The sequence below is a fragment of the Babylonia areolata genome, chromosome 26, assembly GCF_041734735.1.
Source record: "Babylonia areolata isolate BAREFJ2019XMU chromosome 26, ASM4173473v1, whole genome shotgun sequence".
Lineage (NCBI taxonomy): Eukaryota > Metazoa > Mollusca > Gastropoda > Neogastropoda > Buccinidae > Babylonia > Babylonia areolata.
Genome location: NC_134901.1, coordinates 6009662 through 6016825, shown reverse-complemented (window position 1 = coordinate 6016825; position 7164 = coordinate 6009662).

The window sequence follows — 7164 nt, the reverse complement described above, 5'->3', positions numbered from 1 at the left end:
TTTGGAGAGCCCGTCAGAGCTTATCACGTGACCATACCATCTCATTTAAATAATCATAATCATAATAATAATAATAATAATCGTATCTATATAGCGCTGAATCTTGTGCGTAGACAAATCAAAGCGCTTTCGCACCAGTCATTCTCATGCACGCATAAATTTAAAACTTGAGAAACTGAAGACAAGGAAGAGGCAGGGAAGGGAGGCTATTTTGGGAAGAGATGGGTTTTAAGACCAGACTTGAAAGAGCTGAGTGTGGAGACTTGACGAAGCGAAAGAGGAAGTTCATTCCAACTGCAAGGTCCAGAGACAGAGAAAGAACGGCGGCCAACAGTCGAGAGTTTGAATCTGGGTATGCGTAAATAGAATGGATCCGAAGCTGATCGTAGTGAGCGAGATGGAGTGTAGAGGTGAAGGCAGCCACAGAGATAGGAAGGGGCTGATTTGTGAATACATTTGTAGCATAGAGTGATGATCTTGTACTTTATTCGGTGTGAGACAGGGAGCCAGTGGAGATGTTGCAAAAGAGGAGTGATGTGCTCGGATCTTTTCTTTCTGAGGACGATCGGGCAGCAGAGTTTTGTATGCGCTGAAGGGACTGAATGGATGAAGCAGGCAAACCAGACAACAGAGAGTTACAGTAGTCAAGGCGAGAGAGAATGAGAGAAACGACAAGTCTAGATGTTGCGTCAATGGACAGATATTTCCGGATGGAACTGATGCGCCGCAGTTGACAGTAGCAGGATTGACATGTCTGACTGATAAATTTTTGCATGGACAGTGAGTTGTCAAGGACAACGCCGAGGTTCCTGACTGAACTGGAAAGAGGGATGGATGTACTGCCAAGTTTGATTGTGTCAGTTGTGATGGAAGAGAATTTTTGTTTAGTTCCTATGATCATTGCTTCGGTTTTGTCCACGTTCAATTGTAACTTATTTAGAGTCATCCAATTTTGAATATCCAGAAAGCAGTTGGATGTTTCTTGCAAGAGCGAAGACAGTTTTTCGGGGGTATCACTCTTCTGGAGTTGAGTGTCATCAGCATAAGAATGATGACTGACATCATGGCAGTTGATAATTTCAGCGTGAGGAGCAGTGTACTGTCTGAAGAGCACTGGGCCTAAAACAGATCCCTGTGGGACTCATGTTCAATTTTAACGGGTTCAGACTGGAAATTATCAACAATGACAGACTGGAATCAATCAGTGAGATAGGATTTGAACCAGTTTAGAACAGTGCCGTTGATACCAAAAGTAAAATGAAGACGGGAAAGAAGGATTGAATGGTCTATCGTGTCAAAGGCGGCTGACAAGTCGAGAAGAGTGAGAAGGGAGATTTGTCCTGAGTCGGACACTAGCAGTAGGTTATTCAGGATGTGGAGGAGAGTGGTTTCGGTGCTGTGGTCAGCACGATAGGCAGACTGAAATGGGTGGATGAGATTGTTGAAACAAAGGTGATTGTTGAGCTGCTTCAGGACAGCTTTTTCAAGGAGTTTGGACAGGAATGGAAGATTAGAAACTGGTCGATAGTTTTTCAAAATGTTTGCGTCAAGGTTGGATTTCTTCAGAAGAGGCCAGACGATTGTCAGTTCTGAAAGTGGATGGAAACGTTCCAGTGAGAAGGGATGAGTTGACAATGTTGGTGATTGTGGGGAGAAGCTGTGAGACACACTGGGAAAAGACAGAGGCTGGTATAGGATCGAGCTCACAGGATTTTGTTCTCATTTCTTTCAGGATTTCATGGACTTCTGTTTCAGTTAATGGATTAAAGGAATGGTGAGGAGTGCCGTTGAATTGAGGATCAGGATGAGCAGGTTGGAAAGACATCTGGTCTAAGATGGTACGAATATTCTGGATTTTGTCAAAAAGGAAAGAGGAGAAGACATTCAGGAGTTCAGATAAAGTGTATGCAGAAGGAAGAGGAGTCTTTTTTGCAGTACCGAGAAAATTTGACATGCCAAAGAGATTTGGTGGATGTGGCATCGAGAACTTGAGAAGAAAGAAGTTTGTCTTCACTGATGAGATCATATGTTTGACTTTATTTATTTGTTTTCGGAAGATTTGATTGTGGATTTTCAGTTTTGTTCATCGCCATCGCCGTTCCAATTGGCGACGTTTGCGTTTTGCAAGTCGAATGTTCCGACAGTTCCTTGAACAATGACTGCACTGTTGGCTTTTGCATACAACTGTTGCATGGTGGTGATCCGCTTTTGGCCCCTGTTGTACATGTTCACGGTAGTTCACAGTGCATCCTGTCACACTCGATCAAATGCCTCCTCAAAGTCGATGAAGACATGGGAGACGTTTTGTTGTTGCTGGCTATATTTTTCAAACAGACAGAACAGAAAGGTTAGAAATATGTTCTGTGGTACTTCCACCACTGCGGAACCTACCATTTTCTTCTGCAACGATTCTGTTCAGGATTACTCTGAGCATCACTTTGCTTGCATGGCTGATCAGACCGATCGTTCTGTAATTCTGGCAAAACAAAAGTCACAAAGAGAGACACACAGAATGGCAGAGTTGTATCCGCTCTTTAAAATCCAATATATTAAAAACTGGTACTGGAAAGAATCTACAACTACGCCAGAATCATTCTCCTACCAGTCATCAAGAGCACATACAACTCTTGACTGAAGGCATCTTTTGTTACTGAACTATTCATTGTTTTTAAAAAGGTTAACAGAAAGAAAGAAAGAAAAGCGGAAACGAATATTCGTCAAATGATTCTTTTTTAAATACTAATATTACCTCTCTGATTTAACCGTTCGATCAAACTGTATGTGAAATCTTTCCCAAAGTCTTTTTTTTTCAAATTTATACTACTTGTTTGTGTAGATGGTACTGATGGGGGGTTTGAAATGAAGACGATTTGCTTTTTGTGTTTGATATCGAAGGAAAGCGATTACATGAAGTAGTCGGGTAGGTATTTCATGTTTGGTCTTGATGATACAAATGCTCTCATATTTTCCTATCCATTTTGCATTGTATTTGATTCATAACACTGCTTGCTGTTGTTCGGATTTTTGCTGCTTTAGTAAATTAAAGAAAATTGTTTTTGAAAAATCAGGAAGGTTTTTTTTTCTTTCTTTCTATGAGGCTCTGAATCTCAGAGCTCATTGATGTCAGTGAGTGAGGGTGTGTGTGTGTGTGTTTCTGTGCGTGTGTGTGTGCGTGCATGGACAGTGGTGACAATAAAAGAAGGGGAATCAAACTGAACGTCTAGTCATTCGGATGAGACGATAAACCGAGGTCCCGTGTGTTGCACGCATTTGGCACACTGAAAAAGAACCCATGGCAACGTGACCGTTGTGCTCAGGCAAAACTCTGTCGACAAAAAAATCCACTCTAAAAGATACACAATTATATAAACATGCACGCAAGTCCTGACTAAGCACGTTGGGTTATGCTGCTTATCAGGTATCTGCATAGTATATGTGGTGTAACGTATAGGGATTTGTCCAAACGCAGTAACGCCTCCTTGAGAAACTGAAACTGAACTGAAACTGTTCACTTCCACTTTCGCGTCATCTTTCGTTTGAGCAAGAGACATTGCCTTCTGGGAGAGAAGTATAGGATGGACGACAGAATGCCTTAAATATTTAACACCACAACTCACACTAGAGCAATGACAAACCCAGATAGACGTAATCACTTGCCATACATGTTTAGAATGCAAACAGCAGAACACCAGAACACCAAAACCCAGACAAATATATTCAATCATAGAACACACCTAAAACGCACGCCTCAGGATGTGCTGGTGTAATTGCTGTGCCCGACGATGGAAAAAATGAAAGGAAGTGATGACGGGCGCAATAGCCGAGTGGTTAAAGCGTTGGACTTTCAATCTGAGGGTCCTGGGTTCGAATCATGGTGACGGCGCATGGTGGGTAACGAGTGGAGATTTTTCCGATCTCCCAGGTCAACATAAGTGCAGACCTGCTAGTGCCTGAACCCCCTTCGTGTGTATATGCAAGCAGAAGAACAAATACGCACGTTAAAGATCCTGTAATCCATGTCAGCGTTTTGGTGGGTTATGGAAACAAGAACATACCCAGCATGGACACCCCCGAAAGCGGAGTATGGCTGCCTACATGGCAGGTTAAAAACGGTCATACATGTAAAAGCCCACTTGCGTATTTATGAGTGAACATGGGAGTTGCAGCCCACGAACGCAGAAGAAAAAGAAAAAAGGAAGTGATAAATAGTGTGTGGGCGAAGGTGGCATATGAAAGGTAAACATGAAACAGGAGAGAGAACATGAAAGACAGGGGGGAAGGACTGAAGCCTTACCAAAATTGAGAGAGAGAGAGAGAGAGAGAGAGAGAGAGAGAGAGAGAGAGAATGCGAATGCGAGAGCGAATATTTTTTATTCATAATAGGCCATAGCCCCTCATGAAGGGGGGGGTGTGAAAACATTGAATCAATCGTACATCACATTTAACACTGAATTCAACAAACAGAATTACAATACGCGTTACTCACTACAGATAGAACGAATCTGAAACGCCTTATACAAATATATTGCAAAATGTTTGACAACATTCTCATTCACAGATGCCAATAGCAGTGCAAGTTTGAAATCAGAAGGTTGTCTGTAAAACTTTTTAGGAATTAATTGTTCTCTGAGATCATCCAAGGCAGAACAGCAAAATACAAAATGAACTTCACTTTCCCGTGCATCATTACATAATGGACACACAAGTTCACTTTCATTATGTGTTCTATAACGAAAACGATGAACAGTTATATCAGATACCCCAAATCTAAATCTTGTCATAATAATTTTCAAGTGCTTATCCATTTTCATTAACATATATGTCGGCATGCAGTACAGTGAGTTGAAATGTCGATACAAATCAAACCTGTTACTGTTCTGAATGTGGGCACCCCACTCTTGCCATCTACAATCAATAAGTCTCTCTCGAAACATAGTTAAAAATGCACTTACATTCCCAACGCCTTGGTTGATCCACGCATACCTGAAATCTAATTCGCATAATTTTACTTTTACTTTAGTTGCCCAGTTTACCTTGCCTCTAGCATCTAGGTCATATAACATATTATATGCTTTCTTTGGTAGTCTTGTGTCTTCCATTTCGATCAATTTTAACCAATATTTTATGCATCTTACTGCTGAGTTTATATATATTGGATACCTACATGTTTCACCATAAACTAAGACAATTTGGCGTTTGTATCGATACATCTAAGAATTTCTTCAGGGCAAATAAGTGGACTTTTTCACAATGTATTGAATCGTTATCTAACCCCCATACCTCAGCACCATATTGAACAATCGTTTGTACTTGTGAATCAAAAAGTTTGATAAACACTTGGAAAGACTGATTCCCTAAATTTGACCATTTTTGCATTATACATAACATAGCATGCTTTGCTCTGCTCGCTAGATCTTTACAAGTTACTGAGAAGCTTAATCGTGTTGAAAAATATATTCCTAAGTATTTGTATACATTTACAACAGGTAGAATAACTCCATTATAAAACCATCGTTCCCTGGCTTCTAAGTATCCACCTTTTCTAAACACAATTATATTACTTTTAGTCATATTTACTTTTAACTGAAGTGAGGAAGCAGCCCGATGTAAACTATTTAACTGTGTTTGAAGGCCAATAACCATTTCAGACAACAAAACAACATCATCTGCCAAAAGTAAAATAAACAACTGTAAGAAATCTGTTGTGAATTGTGCACCATGTCTTCCATTATTGATAACCTCAGATGTCAGCTCATTGATAAACAAAGAAAAAAGAATGGGACTACATACATCGCCTTGTTTCACTCCACTTGTACACTGAATATAATCTGTCATGTTTCCGCCGCTTCGAACCCTAGCTTTCACACTGCCATACATACTCATTACACATCTAAATTTTTTAACATAATAGGCCACAGAATACTTCTATTCACAGAATCAAAGGCTTTTTCGAAATCGATAAACGCAACATATAATTTACAATTCAGAGAAAACTGTTTTTGAACAAAGGCCATCAAAGTAAAAATGTGATCTACCGAAGAGTAATTCCGTTTGAATCCTGCCTGATATTCACCAGTAATATTGTTTTCTTCCACCCATTCCTGCAATCTGCAGTTTATGACAGTACTATAAACTTTACTAGCTGCATCACACAGGGAGATGCCTCGATAATTATTCGGATCATTTACGTTACCTTTTTTATAAAGCGGAAGAACGATTGATTCAGTCCATTTTTCAGGATAAATTCCATGATCAAAAAGAGAGTTCAAAAAAAACTATAAAGAAATCTAGCACAATATCTGTTTTACAACCATAATTTAAAAGTTCACCAATAATACCATCCAGTCCAGCAGCCTTACGATTTTTTATCTTCCTAATAGCAAATAACACTTCCTCCTTAGAAATCGGATGGTTTAAATTACTCTCTTCGTCGTCTTCTTCACCTCCCTCATGCACTATTTTGTCAAAAGAAGTGTCTTTTGTAAGAAGTGCTTGAAAGTGTTCGTACCAGGTATCCGTACTAATATTATATACCGGTTGCTTTCTTTTCATAGAAATCTTGTGTACAGTATCCCCAAACCGTTTCTGACTCTTAATCGATACTATCAATTCATTAAGAAGAGTATCATTGAACTGTTTCTTTTTCAGCTTTAGCATATTTTTGTATTCACGCCTTGCCCTACAGTAACAATCACGATCTGATCTTTGCCATCTAACGTACGTTTGAATTTATTCAATAGTCTACGAACTTGCTTTTTATGAGAACGACACTCTGCATCAAACCAGTCTTGATCTTTATACTGTTTCTTACAATTTACCTGTTTCTTCATGCACAGTGCGGCATCTTTCAGACACACATTAAAAGCATCTAATGCATCGTTCACATCAACTTCAATCAGACTAATCGCTAAGGCCATTTTCTCCTCAAATTCTTTAGACAATAAATTTACATGATACACATTGGCGGAATCATCACACCATACAAACTTTTCAACAACATAATCAGTTTTGTTTTGCTTATCATTTACATCAGCGTCCAGATGATTCAAACAAAACTTAACAGACATGTGGTCAGATTCAAACCGCTCACACACAGTCAACTCACAGCAGTCACACAGAAGCGAAAATAGGTCACAAGACATCAGAAAATAATCATTAACACTG